Consider the following 14,250-nt stretch of genomic DNA (forward strand, 5'->3'; position numbering starts at 1 on the left):
AGCTACTTGGGAGGCTGAGGCAGGAAAATTGCTTGAACCCAGGAGAAGGAGGTTGCAGTGAGCTGAGATCACGCCTCTGCACTCCAGCCTGGGCGGCAGAGCGAGACTCCATCTCAAAAATAAAAAATAAAAAATGAAAAAAAATTGAAATAACATTAGCCCTTGCCTAAATTGCTGAAATGTCCTACTTCTTGCCTCTGTAGAGCCTCTCATCCAAAGTGCATATCATGTCACTCTCCTATTCCCAGCCTGTGCCTTTCGTCACAACCAAAGTAAACCCAGCCTCCTTAAAACAGTCTTCAAGACCCTACAGGATCTGGCCCTCTCCACTTCCCTGACCTCATCTTCTACCATTCTCCGTCTTGTCTGCTCACTTGGTTCTAGCTATTATGGTCTTGATGCTTTTTGAACATAATGAGCATGTCCCACCTGGGACCTTTGCACTTCTCTATTGTCTCTCTGATTTTTGCATAGTTTGTGTCCTCAATAAAGTCTCTTCTCAGGTGTCCCTTCTTTGGAGAGGCCTTCCCTGATCACTGCCCCCTCTCCCAACCTTATCCTCACCCTGTTTTTTTCTCCCTCAGAAGAACAGAAGTATCTAATAATTTATTGGGTGTCTTTGTCACAAAGTATATAAATTCCATGGAGGACTGAGATTCATATTGTTTATTCTTATCTCCCCAGGACTAAAAAAAAAAAAAAAAGCCTGATACATAGTAGGTACTCAGTAAGTTGTTGAATGAATGAAAGAATAAGCAAAGTTCAGTCCTGATGTGTCTATACCATCTCTTTTGACAAGCTGTATGGCAGATACTTTGAAAGTAGTAGCCCAGTCCTAATTAAGTGGTCTTATTGATGCTAGCTCATTAAATTTCTTAGATACCCATGAGCCTATACTTTTATTTCTTAAGCAGACACTTAATTTTTAAAAGTCTCCCCAAATTTGTCACTAAAACAAAAGTCGTCAGATAAATGATAGAGATTACATATCTTTAGCATTTATGTAATTGAAAACACATTGAAATTAGCATCAAATTATTCTATAATAGATCTGTGGAACTAATTCTTAAATAAAGTTTATTTTACTGAGAAGTTATGTAAGTTACCAAAAAGAACTTGTCACCTGTGTCGAAAGAGTGTTTGCATTACTAATCCTGGATGATATTTTGTCGGCAAAACAATTCTGAAGCATAGAATATTCAGGCTGCAAAGAGAAGAGTGTAAATAATTAAGATGTAAATTCAATTATGGCTGTCTCCCCATTACAGATCTTTTTATGGTAATAGCAATGTACTGTGTCCTCAATTTGTAAGTGGAATTGCATCCAGATATAAGTATGTGGAAAAAGAAGTTCTGAAAATTTCTTGTAAATAAAAAACAATTTGTTAAATACCATTCCCATCTTTATGGATCTAGTTATACTCCCAATATTTCAGTTTTATAACTACATAGAATCTCAAAATTAAAACATAATAATTTAAGTAATATTATATTCTAAAAGATAGTAGAATAATTTTGTAAATTATTCAGTAACAATAAACAATCTTTAAGCTGAAATATATTAAGTACCTTCTTTAAAGTGGAATTGAGGACTTAATTTTTCATTCCTATCTGTCATCTTTCTAAGTGCTATTACCTTAATTTGTATTTTTTATTTTAAAAAATTATTCTGATGATTTTGTTCATGCTTATATTATAACTAATATGAATCTATTAAGAGTTTACAATGTGCTAGGCATTGTACTAAGCACCTTCAAATTACTTGATTAATACTCATGGGTTAGCCTGAGAATCCAGTTACAATTTATAATAAATTTTCAATGTAAAAATGAACTCCAATTTTAAAAGCACTGACTTACAAATGAAGTATCTTAACACAGTGTGTTGGTGAGTAGAGAACTGTCTGAACTGCGTGACTGCAACTTTCAATGAATGAAAACCTATGCAGCATGATAAATTGAATCAAATTAGAATAACGTGTATGTAGGAGACTATTGGAGCTCTTTCACATCTTATCTTCATACAGCATTCTTTGCATTTAAAGATACTACTGATGACAGTATTGCTTTCTGAGTATTTGCAAGGCTACAAAGGCTGATGCATGCGTGACTTGCGGTTACTTTCACAATAAGCATTATCCATGTGAATTCGGTCTGTGGATTGTTGTGTGGCAAAGTTCTTTGGCAGCAACGTCTCTACCCTCTGCAGTAAAACTTGTCTTTGCCCAAATAGCCACATCATCTCTTATTGCTATAGCCTCTAAGTTTTCTGCTGCTTTTGTTGTGTCTATACAATCTGCACTGATATGATTCAGTGAGACCTTGTTAGTATTCTTTGGCTTACTCTTGCCTTAACTAATCACAGAATAGTTCACCATAGGGAAGTCATGGTGATGGAGATTCTCCAAATCTCCTCAAAGTCACATGACAAGATGGCAACTTATTCTTTTGGCTTGCCAAAACGGATATAATGGTCATCTGTGGTTTATCCCTGCTCAGCATCTGTTTCCCTACATCGAGGTAAAAATCAACTCCTTTGGAGACTGACCCTCCTCCGTTGATTCAGTTAAGGCCCATGATACTACTAGGGCTAAACCACGCTCTGGAGCCAGTGATTGGTACATGACAGTTGAGTATAATATATGCCTTGACTATAAAGACTAGTTAAAGAGTAGGCCTGTGATCTAAGCAGGCCAGTTACAGCCATTAACATAATTTTAGGACTTTCTGCTGGAACCATTGGGAAAGAAAAACTGTCTTTTGTTTTTTGTGGTGGCGAAGCCTAAGCTTGCTAGTAGCCATTTTGACGCCACTTGAGGTCAGCCTAAGAATGAAGGCAACATGGGGGAAAGCCAAGCTGGGAAGTGAAGAACATACAAATTACATTGTTTGAGCACCTAGATCTAGCTTCACTTGAGGCCAGCAATAAGCCCTTCACATTTTAGATTAGTTTAAGTTAATTGGATTGGGTTATATCTTTTGCAACCAAAAGAATCTTGAATAATTGAGTAGGCATGACCACAAACTAAACCTCAAGAGCCCTTATGTACCTATACATGCCTACCCATGTATAGGTAGATAGTCATATTGAAATATAGTATAGTAAATAGTCATATTGAAGACCTCTGTTAATACTGAAGAGCAGACCATGATATCAATTGCTGGCATATCCCTGAAGATCAGAAAGTGAAATGCAGATTGCTGGTGCTGTATTTTGGAATTCTACATTTCTGTCCTTTATCCTTTTCATAAAACTGGAATAGTGGAGAGCGCTGATTAGAGTGCATGTTACATCATGATGTCAGCGCTACAGTCTTAAAGCAAATCTTAGTAGGTGGTTGACAGGTACTGTAATTAATAAATAGATGGGGAAATACCAGTTGAGGTACCAAATTACTCTCATGTGATGGACATATTTTGAATTTAGGCTCTGCTTTCTAGCTTTGTGATTGTGGCCAAGTTACTTACCCTTTCAGCCACGGTTGCCTCATATTTAAAGTAGGAATAATAATAGTCCTGCCTAATAGGGCTTTTTAAGAAAATTAAGCAGATTTATTTGGGGAACGAGCTTAGAACAGTGTCTAGGCATAATAAGTACTCAAAATGTGTTGATTATATTATTTCTCTTTAATTTTAGACATCACAACATTACCCCAGAGAGGAACCCAGGATTCTCACACCATGACACCATCCTCATCTGTTTCTCCAGCCACATTTGGACATGGATCTGGCAGCCAAAGGTACAAATACAAGATTCTATACTAGATCTTAGAAGGTTGTCAGTGTTTTGTGGGTTAATGGTTAATACAGAAAAGCAACAAAGTATGACTGCTATATCAGGATTATATTCAGCCTTGAAGCAATTTCCATTTTTATATGTTCACTTAGACCAGTTTGTATGCTATGAAATCAATGAGAAGAAAATTGTGTTGGCAAGAAATCTACCTGGTTAAAAAAAAAAAAAAGAAAGAAAGAAAGAAAGAAAGAAAGAAAGAAAGAAAGAAAGAAAGAAAGAAAGAAAGAAAGAAAGAAAGAAAGAAAGAAAGAAAGAAAGAAAGAAAAAGATGTTTTCTTAGACTACATATGCCTTTAAACATTTTTATTTAGAATTTTTTATTTCCCTGCAAATATGTGATTATAGCATTACAAGGAAGACATTGTAGTTGTACAATAGCCTTCATTCAGCTCTCTTGAAGCAAATATTAGACATGTCTAGTGTAAGTAAAACCACGTTATAATGGGAAACTATTATAAGAAAAAAGATGTAACATTTGAAATTGGTCAGAAAATCAGAGAAAGGTTGCCTTTTTGGCATATTTTTAAGCTATACTCCTTTAGATAGTATTGCAAAATATGAATTTCTGTTACAGGAACAAAATTATTAGAGAGTGAAAATGAGACATTATAATAATGTAATGAAGATTTTTTTTACTGAGATAGTTGATCTCAGTTTCAAGTAAATAATTACCCACATCTCTCAATTTAAGGCTGCTTTGAATGCTTTTTCTGCCTCCTTTTTTATTGTCATTCTGTTAGCTATCACATATTACAACTGTCAGATGCCTGAGTCTAGAAGCTACCCCTTTTAATTTCTTGCTTCTAATCTGCAGTGAAGAGGGAAATTAGATTTTCTCTAAAACAAGAGTGAGTAGGCTTTAAGTGAAAGTCTGAGAGTTTTCTAATGGTTAATTGGGTGACCTTAGTGTGTGGTTTTGTGATTTTTTTTTTTCCCCCTGAATACTCAAGGCTGCTTTTTGCTTACTTCCGGTTTTCTCAACCATGTCTAGATGAGGATATGACCTTTGGTTAAGTGAAGTACTTTTGTAACAAGTTTAAATTTTCAGGGAATTTCTATGTAGCTAAACTTTATACTTACACATAATTTATTTTCTTTTGTTCATGATCTTCCAATGGAGGTGCTTAATGTCAACAAGCAATAAATCTAGATTCTGTGTTTTGTATTGGTTGCTCTTCCAAATTAATACTCATCCCCCCTCTAACCAATCCAAGACAATTATTGGCCTCATCATTGTTCTCTGAATATACCTTGCTTACTCTTGCCCTTATGCAATCTTTTAAACTGTTGCTTTGAGGTAAGGCACGTTTTCCTACCTCTGTTAATGTTCTCATGCTTTCTAAGCCGTCTCACGTTCTAATGTTTCCATGACTCTAAGTCTGGACCACATGGATCACTTACCATTCTAATTACCTATAACTACTTTCCCATGCACTGGGGGAGTGGGGACTGATCAAATACTATTACTCATTGTTCTCCACTTGGGGGTATATAGGCTTAGCATCTCTAAGTATACTATTACCTGCTCTGAGTAAACATACATTCTTTCTGCAGTACAGAGAAGACAAGGACATTATTAATACCCTTTAATCATCTTGTCTTACATCTGGTAGGAAATAGATGACATCTATTCAGTTAAGGATGACAAAACAGCAGACAGGATGGCTAGTGATTTGAGAAAAAGTGTCTGTCCTTCTTTGTACATATCTTTGTTTCTCCTCAAACAAGCCTTCTTTGTATAAAGATGTCTGGAAATTGTCACATTACATAGCAGTGGGTAGGAAAAAGCAATTCCTTTACTACTGATGTACATCTATGCAGGGCTTCAAAGGCAACTTGAGCAGGTAACAGGTTCGCCTATAGATATTAGATTAGCTCAAGCACTTTTTCACAGGATTTCTTGTCTCAGACATGTGGTCTAGATATATGACTAATGTAGCTCTCTAATTGTGGATTCTTTATACTTTCAACTTTAAAAGATCTTTTCATAATTCTGTTTCTCCCCTCTAAATCTTTATGTTTTGTCAAAGGGAATCTTTTCTACTATGTTTCTTCCTGTTTTGAAACCACTCTGATGGAAAAAAAAATGGTGTATTTTTTTGTTATATTTCAGAAGAAGTTTATTTTGTTTTTATTCTAACCATTTGTTAATGAGTCATATAAATCCCTTGGGTTTTCTTGACCTAAATTTCAAGTCTTATAAAAAAAATCTCACAACATAGTTAACAATTACTAGAGATGAATAAAATGTTTTATGAAACCCCTCATTCCTCCCAAGCCCTGAGCCTAGTATAGAGAGCTGCCTGGAGTCCATGTGACTGCACATTGCTCCAGAGAGAGTATGTGTGAGGAGTACCACCTCTGGTCCCTAAGCTGTTGCAAGATGGTGCCATTTTGAAAGAACAGCCAACACGAGACTTCATCCTGCCCTAGGGCCCAATAGTCCCTATACTCCACATCCTTGGGACCCCACCAAGATTCCCTCACATCCACCCAGAGGGTTGCAGCATCATGGCGCTGTCTGGACCCAGTAGTACAGCTGTGTCCTTGGCTTCTGAGCCCATGCTACATCCTATACCCTGAGAAATGGGTGGTTGAGCACACCAAGGAGGCTGCCCCCAAAGCACAGGGAGCGACAGCATCAACAGAATAAAGGACAAAATCATATGATCATCTCAATAGAAACAAAAAAAGCATTTGAAAAAGTCAATATCCCTTCATGATAAAAACTGTCAACAAACTGACTATAGAAAAAACATGGCTCAAGATAATAAAGGCCATATATGACAAATCCACAGCTAACATGATACCGATGGGAAAAATATGAAAGCCTTTCCCCTAAGATATGGAACAAGACAAAGATGCATACTTTTACCACTTTTATTGAACATAGTTTTGAAAATCTTAGCCAGAGAAAGAAACAGAATCCAAATTGGAAAGGAAAAAGTCAAATTATCCTTATTTGCAGATGACATGATTTTATATTTAGAAGAACCTAAAGTCTCTACCAATAAACGCTTAGAAACTGATACTCGATTTCAATAAAGATGCAGAATAGAAAATCAACATACAAAAATCAGTAGTATTTCTATCTGCCAACAGTGAATGATCTGAAAAGGAATTCAAGAAAGCAATCCCATTTATAATAGCTACAAAAAAATAAAACAACTAAGAATAAACTTAACCAAAGAAGTGAAAGATTTCCACATTGAAAACTATAAAACACTGATGAAAGAAATCAAAGAAGATACAACAAAAATGAAAAGATATCCCAGGTTCATGGATTGGGATAATTAATACTGTTAAAATGTCCATACTACCCAGAGTAATCTCTCTACAGATTCAGTGCAATTCCTATCCAAATACCAATGACATTTTTCAGAAAAATAGAAAAAACGATTTCAAAATGTGTTTGAAACCACAAAATACCTGAATAGTTAAAGCAATCTTGACCAAAATGAACAAAGTTGGAAACATCAGACTACCTGACTTCAAAATATACTACAAAGATATAGTAACCAAAACAGCATGGTACTGGCATAAAAACAGACACACAGACCAATGGAATAAAATAGAGAGCACAGAAATAAATCCATGTGTTCACAGCCAATTCATTTTTAACAAAGACACCAAGAACATACACTAGGGAAAGGACAGTTTCTTCAATAAATGTTGCTGGGAAAACCGGATATGCGTATGTAGAAGAATAAAACTAGATTCCTATCTCTCACCATATACAAAAATCAAATCAAATTGGATTGAAGGCCTAAATGTAAGACCCGGAACTATGAAGCTACTATTAGAAGAAAACATAGGAGAAACGCTTGGGACATTGCTCTGGGAAATGATTTTTTGGGGTAAAACCTCAAAAACAAAGGCTACAAAAGCAAAAGCAGAAAAACAGGATCACATTAAGCTAAAATGCTTCTGCAGAGCAAAGGAAACAATCAAAACAGTGAAGAGACAATCTACAAATGGAAGAAAATGTTTGAAAACTACTCTTCCAACAAGGGGTTAATGAGCAGACTATATAGAGAAGGCAAACAACTCAACAGCAGGAAAAATTAAATAGTCCAATTTTAAAATGGGCAATTGATCTAAATAGACATGTCACAAAAGGGGACAGACAAATATGCAACTGGCATATGAAAAAAAAAATGTTCAACACATCATTAATCATCAGGGAAATGGAAACCACAGTGAGATATCTCACTCTAGTTAAGGTGGCTATTATCATAAAGACAAAAAACAGATTCTGGCAAGGATGTGGAGAAAGGGGAATGCTTGTACAATGTTGGTAGGAATGTAAATTAATACAGCCACTATGGAAAATCATATGGTGGTTCCTCAAAAAACTAAAACTAGAACTACCATATCATCCAGCAACCCCACTAGTGGGTATATATCCAAAAGAAAGGAAATTAATATTTTGAAGAGATATCTGTGCTCTCATGATTATCATAGCAGTATTCACATTAGCCAAAATATGGAATTGACCTAAGTGTGTATCAGTGGATGAATACATAAAGAACAAGTGGTGTATGTATATAATAGATTACTATTGAGCTATACAAAAGAATGAAATTCTGTCATTTGCAACAACATAGCTGAGCCTGGATGCATTATGTTACTCGTAATTAGGCACAGAAAGACAAATGTCACATGTTCACACTATTTTTTCCTTTTTTTAGCAAAAAGAATAAAACTTTTCTGGGAGCTAAAATGAAAGTTGATCTCATGGATGTAGATAGTAGAATGGTGGTTACTAGAGGCTGAGGGGGTTTGGTTAATAGATACAAAAGTACTGTTAGACGGAAAGGTTCTAGTGTTCAAAAGCATAGTAGGGTGACTTTAGTAATCAATAATTTATATTTCAAAATAGCTAGAAGATTTAGAATATTCTCAACACAAATAACTGATAAATGTTTAAGGTGATGGAGATGTCAATTACTCTGATTTGATCATTACAGATTATATTCATGTATCAACATATGTAACAAACCTGCACATTGTGCACATGTATCCTGGAACTTAAAGTATAATAATTAAAATGTATATATATTCATGTATCAAAATATCACATATTCCCCATAAATACGTGCAATGATCATGTATCAATAAAAAAGTAGCAGACTGACAAAATAATCCTTTCTGAACGTAAAATGTATATCATTAATTGACTAAACCATGAGAGTCCTCACTTACTAATTCATAGAATGCAGTAAAAGAGTCAAAGGTAGGCCAGGCACGGTGGCTCACACCTGTAATCCCAGCACTTTGGGAGGCCGAGGCAGGCAGATCACGTGGTCAGGACTTCAAGACCAGCCTGACCAACATGGTGAAACCCCGTCTCTACTAAAAACACAAAAATTAGCCAGGCATGGTGGTATGTGCCTGTAATCCCAGCTACTCAGGAGGCTGAGGCAGGAGAATCACTTGAACCTGGGAGATGGAGGTTGCAGTGAGCCGAGATCGCGCCACTGCACTCCAGCCTGGGTGATAGAGTGAGGCTGCGTCTCAAAAAAAAAAAAAAGAGAGAGAGAGAGAAAAGATTCAAAGGTATGTGGGTTGTTTGGTCAGGATGCTAATAATGGTAAGGGTGACAGAGCCTCATTTCAGGCCAAGTAGATTCGTTTTATGTTGAGAAAATTTCTGCTATAAATGGGTATACTATTCAGTGCAGTCAGACATATAAATAACCCACCTGCTTCATCAGGAAGTTGGAAAACTGAATGTAGCCTCATCACTGTGAGTGAAGTTTCAAAGTGAAGAGCTCACATTTCCATGGATGCAGAACTGGTGAATATCAAACCAGTTACTTATTTGTAAATGTCTCAGAAATTAAAGATCATGCTATATTCAATTTCATGTTAACCCTGCACCTTTCTCTTCTTGGAGCCAAACTAGCCTACAAAATGACACAGAATATCAACCTGTTCTAGTTTAGTTACCTTTACTCCCACATCTTTCCACAAAGCTTTTTGTAAAGGAAAGTTAATTGCAGATATTACTAACTACACAAAGCTGACACATTTAATATATAAAAAGCTTTCTATTGCCAGATAAATGCTTTCTCACCTGCAATTTTATTGAACAGCAAGTGGTGATATCCAAGGATGGCTAATAACAGGTCTGATTTCCAGGGGACTACACAGAGGTTGTACTCTGCTTTCTACTTTCTGTTAATGAGAGGTATGAATTTGAATCAGGTAAAACTTTTTTAGATGACATACCTGTTTCATCTAAAAACTTACATTTTATGACTCATAAGGGCAAATGATTAGTATAAACTGTGTTTCTTCTTTAAAATACATTAAATAAAAGGATCATACTTGCATTTGGCATTCTTATAACTTTATATAAAGAGATTTCTAGTATTTTCTCATTTATTTCCCACCACTTTTTGTGAATAATATGTTACCTTATAGATTCTCAGTGGAGATTTGAAACTTTCAAGGGAAAATGCTATATGGTAGGAAAGTTCAAATTCTTTTTAAAATATCAAATTTTTATTCTATTATGTTACTACTTAGAAGCAACTTTTGGGATCCTATCATTTTTTCGATGTCTTCTGGAGAATTACTGCATATACATTAACCGTAGTGCTCAGATTGTATGCTCACTTCCAACTCTTCAGGTATCATCCACTTGTCCATTAATCTTTTGTTTATAACAGGATTATTGTTCCACAATTATTGAAGAAGGCCAAGCTTATAGGAACATCAATTTTCAGTGTAGCCACACATTAACGAATGCTCTCTCATTGAAAATTTGTATGACTTGTTAAGAAAAGGATCTATTTGCACAAGATTATTCTATCAACAATTTGGGTGTCTCACTGACATTAATTATTCCAATTTTATATTTTTAATTTTAGATTTATTTTTAATAAGCAATACGTGCACATAGGAAAAGTTTCAAGAATTATGAAAAGTATGCATCTGAAAAGTAAGCCTCCCTTTTATTCATCTCTAGAACAACCACTCTTACCAGCATTTTTTGTAGTCTTCTAGATATATCCTATGCACATGCAAGAATATAAAAAATACATCCACTTTTAAACACAAAGAACAGTATGACATGTAACAATTTTATACTTTGCTTTTTCATATAATAATATATCATGGAGATAGATCTTTTCATATTTGGTTTTATTGGTTTTTATGGCTGTATTATATTCCATCACAATTCTTGAATACACAAAGGGTCTCTGATCTTTTAAGACTTTTTCTTTTAATTTTAATCCTAGAAGCAGGGGATACATGAGCTGATTCGTTATAAGGATATGTTGCATGATGCTGAGGTTTGGGCTTCTATTGATCCTGTCACCCATATAGTAAACATAGTAGTATTCAATAAAGAGTTTTTCAGCCCTTGTCCCATTCCCTCCATCCCTCCTTTTGGAGACCTCAGTGTCTGTTGTTCCCATCTTTATATGCATGTGTACCCAGGGTTTAGCTCCCACTTATAAGAGAGAACATATGATATTTGGTTTATTGTTTCTGTTCATTTGCTTAGGATAATGGCCTCCAGCTGCATCCATGTTGTGGCAAAGGACATAATTTTGTTCTGTTTTGTGAATGTGTAGTATTCCATTGTGTATATGTACCACAGTTTTCTTTACCCATTCTACCAGTGATGGGCACATAGGTTTCCTGTTGTTGCTATTGTGAATAATGCTGTGATAAACATACAAGTGCAGGTATCTTTTTGGTAGAACAATTTATTTTCTATTGGGAATATACTCAGTAATAGGATTGCTGGGTCAAATGGTAGTTCTGTTTTAGTTCTCTGAGAAATCACTTAACTACTTTCTGCAGGGGCTGAACTGTGTGTAAATGTTCCCTTTTCTCTGCAGACTTGCTAACATCTATTATTTTTGACTTTATTAGTAGCTATTCTGCTGTTGGTATGCCATTGTGATTTTGATTTGCCTTTCTCTGACCATTAGTAATGTTGAACATTTTTTCATATGCTTGTTGGCCATTTATATGTCTTCTTCTGAGAACCATTGATGTTCTTTGCCCACCTTTTAATAGGATTATTTGTTTTTTTGGTTGTTGATTTGTTTAAGTTCCCAATACCTTCTGGATATTAATCCTTTGTTAGATGCATAGTTTGTGAATATTGTCTCTCATTTTGTAGGTGTCTGTTTACTCTGTTGATACTTTCTTTTCCTGTGTGGAAGCTCTTTAGTTAATTATATCCCACTTGCCAGTTTTTGTTTTTGTTGAAATTGCTTTTGAGAACTGATAGAGTTTGTATGTTTATCCCTGCCCAAATCTCATGTTTAATTGTAATATCCAGTACTAAAGATGGGGCTTGGTGGGAGGGATTGATTCATGGGGGTGGATTTCTTATGAGTGATTTAACACCATCCCCTCGGTGCTATCCATGTGATAATGAATGAATTCTTGAGAGATCTGGTTGTTTAGTGTGTGAACACCCCCCAACTGTCTCTATTGCTCCCTTCTTGACATGTGATGTGCCTGCACACTCTTTGCCTTCTGCCATGATTGGATGACTCCTGAGGCCTCCCCAGAAGCAGATGCCACTATGCTTTCCTGAACAGCCTGCAGAACCGTAAGCCAATTAAATATCTTTTCTTATAAATAATTCAGTCTCAGGTACTTCTTTAGAGAAGTGCAAGAATGGCCTAATATAGAAAATTGGTACCAGGTGTGGAGCATTGCTATAAAGACACCTGAAAATGTGGAACCAACTTTAGAACTTGGTAACATGCAGAGATTGGAAGAGTTTGGAAGGCTCAGAAGAAGACAGGAAGATGAGAGAAAGTTTAGAACTTCTTAGCAACTGGTTAAATGATTATGACCAAAATGCTGACAGTGATACACAGTGATATGCAGGCTGCCAAGGTCTCAGATGGAAATGAGGAACTTATTGGGAACTGGAATTTCTTGGGAACTTATTGGGAACTGAAAGGTCACCCTTGTTATGCCTTAGCAAAGAAAGTGGCTGTACTGTATTCATGCCCTAGAGATCTGTGGAAGTTTGAACTTGAGCATGATTACCTAGGGTATCTGACAGAAGAAATTTCTAAGGAGCAAAGCATTCAAGATATGGCTTGACTGCTTCTAACAACCTATACTCAGATGTAGTAGCAAAGAAATAAGTTGGAACTCATATTTAAAGGGGAAGATGAATGTAAAAGTTTGGAAAATTTGCAGCATAGCCATGTGGCAAGGAAAGAAAAAGCTTTATTTGGAAAGGAATTTAAGCAGGCTGTGGAACAACCACTTTCTAGAGAGATTTGCATAACTAAAAAAAAGCCAAGTGCTAATAGCGAAAACATGGGGAAAAGGCCTCAATGGCATTTCAGAAATCTCTCAGTATGCCGCTAACCTCACAGGCCCTGGAGTCTAGGAGGACTGAATGGTTTCATGGGCCAGGTCCAATACCCCACTGCCCTACACAGCCTTAAGACACTCCTTTCTGAGTCGTGACCACTACAGCTTGAGCCTCAGCTCAAAGGGGCCCAGATAGTGCTCAGGCTGCTGCTCTGGACAGCATAACCCATAAGCCTTGGTGACTTCCATGTGCTGTTAAGCCTGCAGGTGCACAGAATGCAAGAATGAATAAGGCTTGGCAGCCTCTGCCTAGATTTCAGAGGATTTATGAGAAAACCTGGGTGCCCTGGCAGAAACATGATACAGGGGCAGAGCCCTCACAGGGAACCTCTACTAGGGCAGTGCCAAGGGGAAATGTGGAGTTGGAGCCCCCACATAGAGCCCCCGGAGCTGTGAGAAGGGTGCCACAATTCTCCAGATTCCAGAATGGTAGATCCACCAGCATCCTGCACCCTGTGCCTGGAAAAGCTGCAGGCCCTCAACTCCAGCCTGTGAGAGCAGGTTTGGTGGCTGCACTCTACAAAGCCACAGGGGCACAGCTGCCCAAGGCCTTAGGAGCCCACCCCTTGCGCCAGTGTCCCCTGGATGTGGGACAAGGAGTCAAAGGGAATTATTTTGGAGCTTTAAGATTTAATAACTGCCCTGCTGAGTTTTGAGCTTGCATGGGCCCTATAGCTCCAGTGTTTTGGCTGATGTCTCCCTTTTCAAAGAGGAATGTTTACCCTATGTCCATACCTTCACTGTATCTTTGGAAACTAGTTTTTGATTTTACGGCTCGCAGGCAGAAGGGATTTGGCTTGTGTCAGATGAGACTTTGGACTTTTCAGTTAATGCTGGGATAAGCTAAGACTTCGAGGGACTGTTGGGAAGGCATGATTGTATTTTGCAGTGTGAGAAGGACATGAGATTTGGGAGGGGACAGATGCTGGATGATGTAGTTTGGATATTTGTCCCTGCTCAAATCTCATGTTGAATTGTAATCCCCAATCCTGGAGTTGAGATCTGGTAGGAGGTTTCGGATTATGGGGGTGGATCCCTCATAGCTTGCTGCTGTCTTTGTGATCATGAGTTCTTGCAAGACCTGGTC

The 14,250-nt window shown here is 36.9% G+C and overlaps 1 long non-coding RNA gene across 1 annotated transcript in view; it reads left to right on the top strand.

Annotated features, from left to right (window-relative positions):
* Window positions 1-7,054, top strand: part of LOC144341511 (uncharacterized) — a 62,236-nt gene extending 55,182 nt beyond the window's left edge. The window contains exon 3 of the long non-coding RNA XR_013418477.1: window positions 3,637-7,054. This is a non-coding gene — a long non-coding RNA (uncharacterized LOC144341511). The remainder of the gene's footprint in view (window positions 1-3,636) is intronic.
* Window positions 7,055-14,250: the final 7,196 nt, after the last annotated feature.

Source organism: Macaca mulatta, chromosome 6, assembly GCF_049350105.2.
Source record: "Macaca mulatta isolate MMU2019108-1 chromosome 6, T2T-MMU8v2.0, whole genome shotgun sequence".
In the NCBI taxonomy this organism is placed as follows: domain Eukaryota; kingdom Metazoa; phylum Chordata; class Mammalia; order Primates; family Cercopithecidae; genus Macaca; species Macaca mulatta.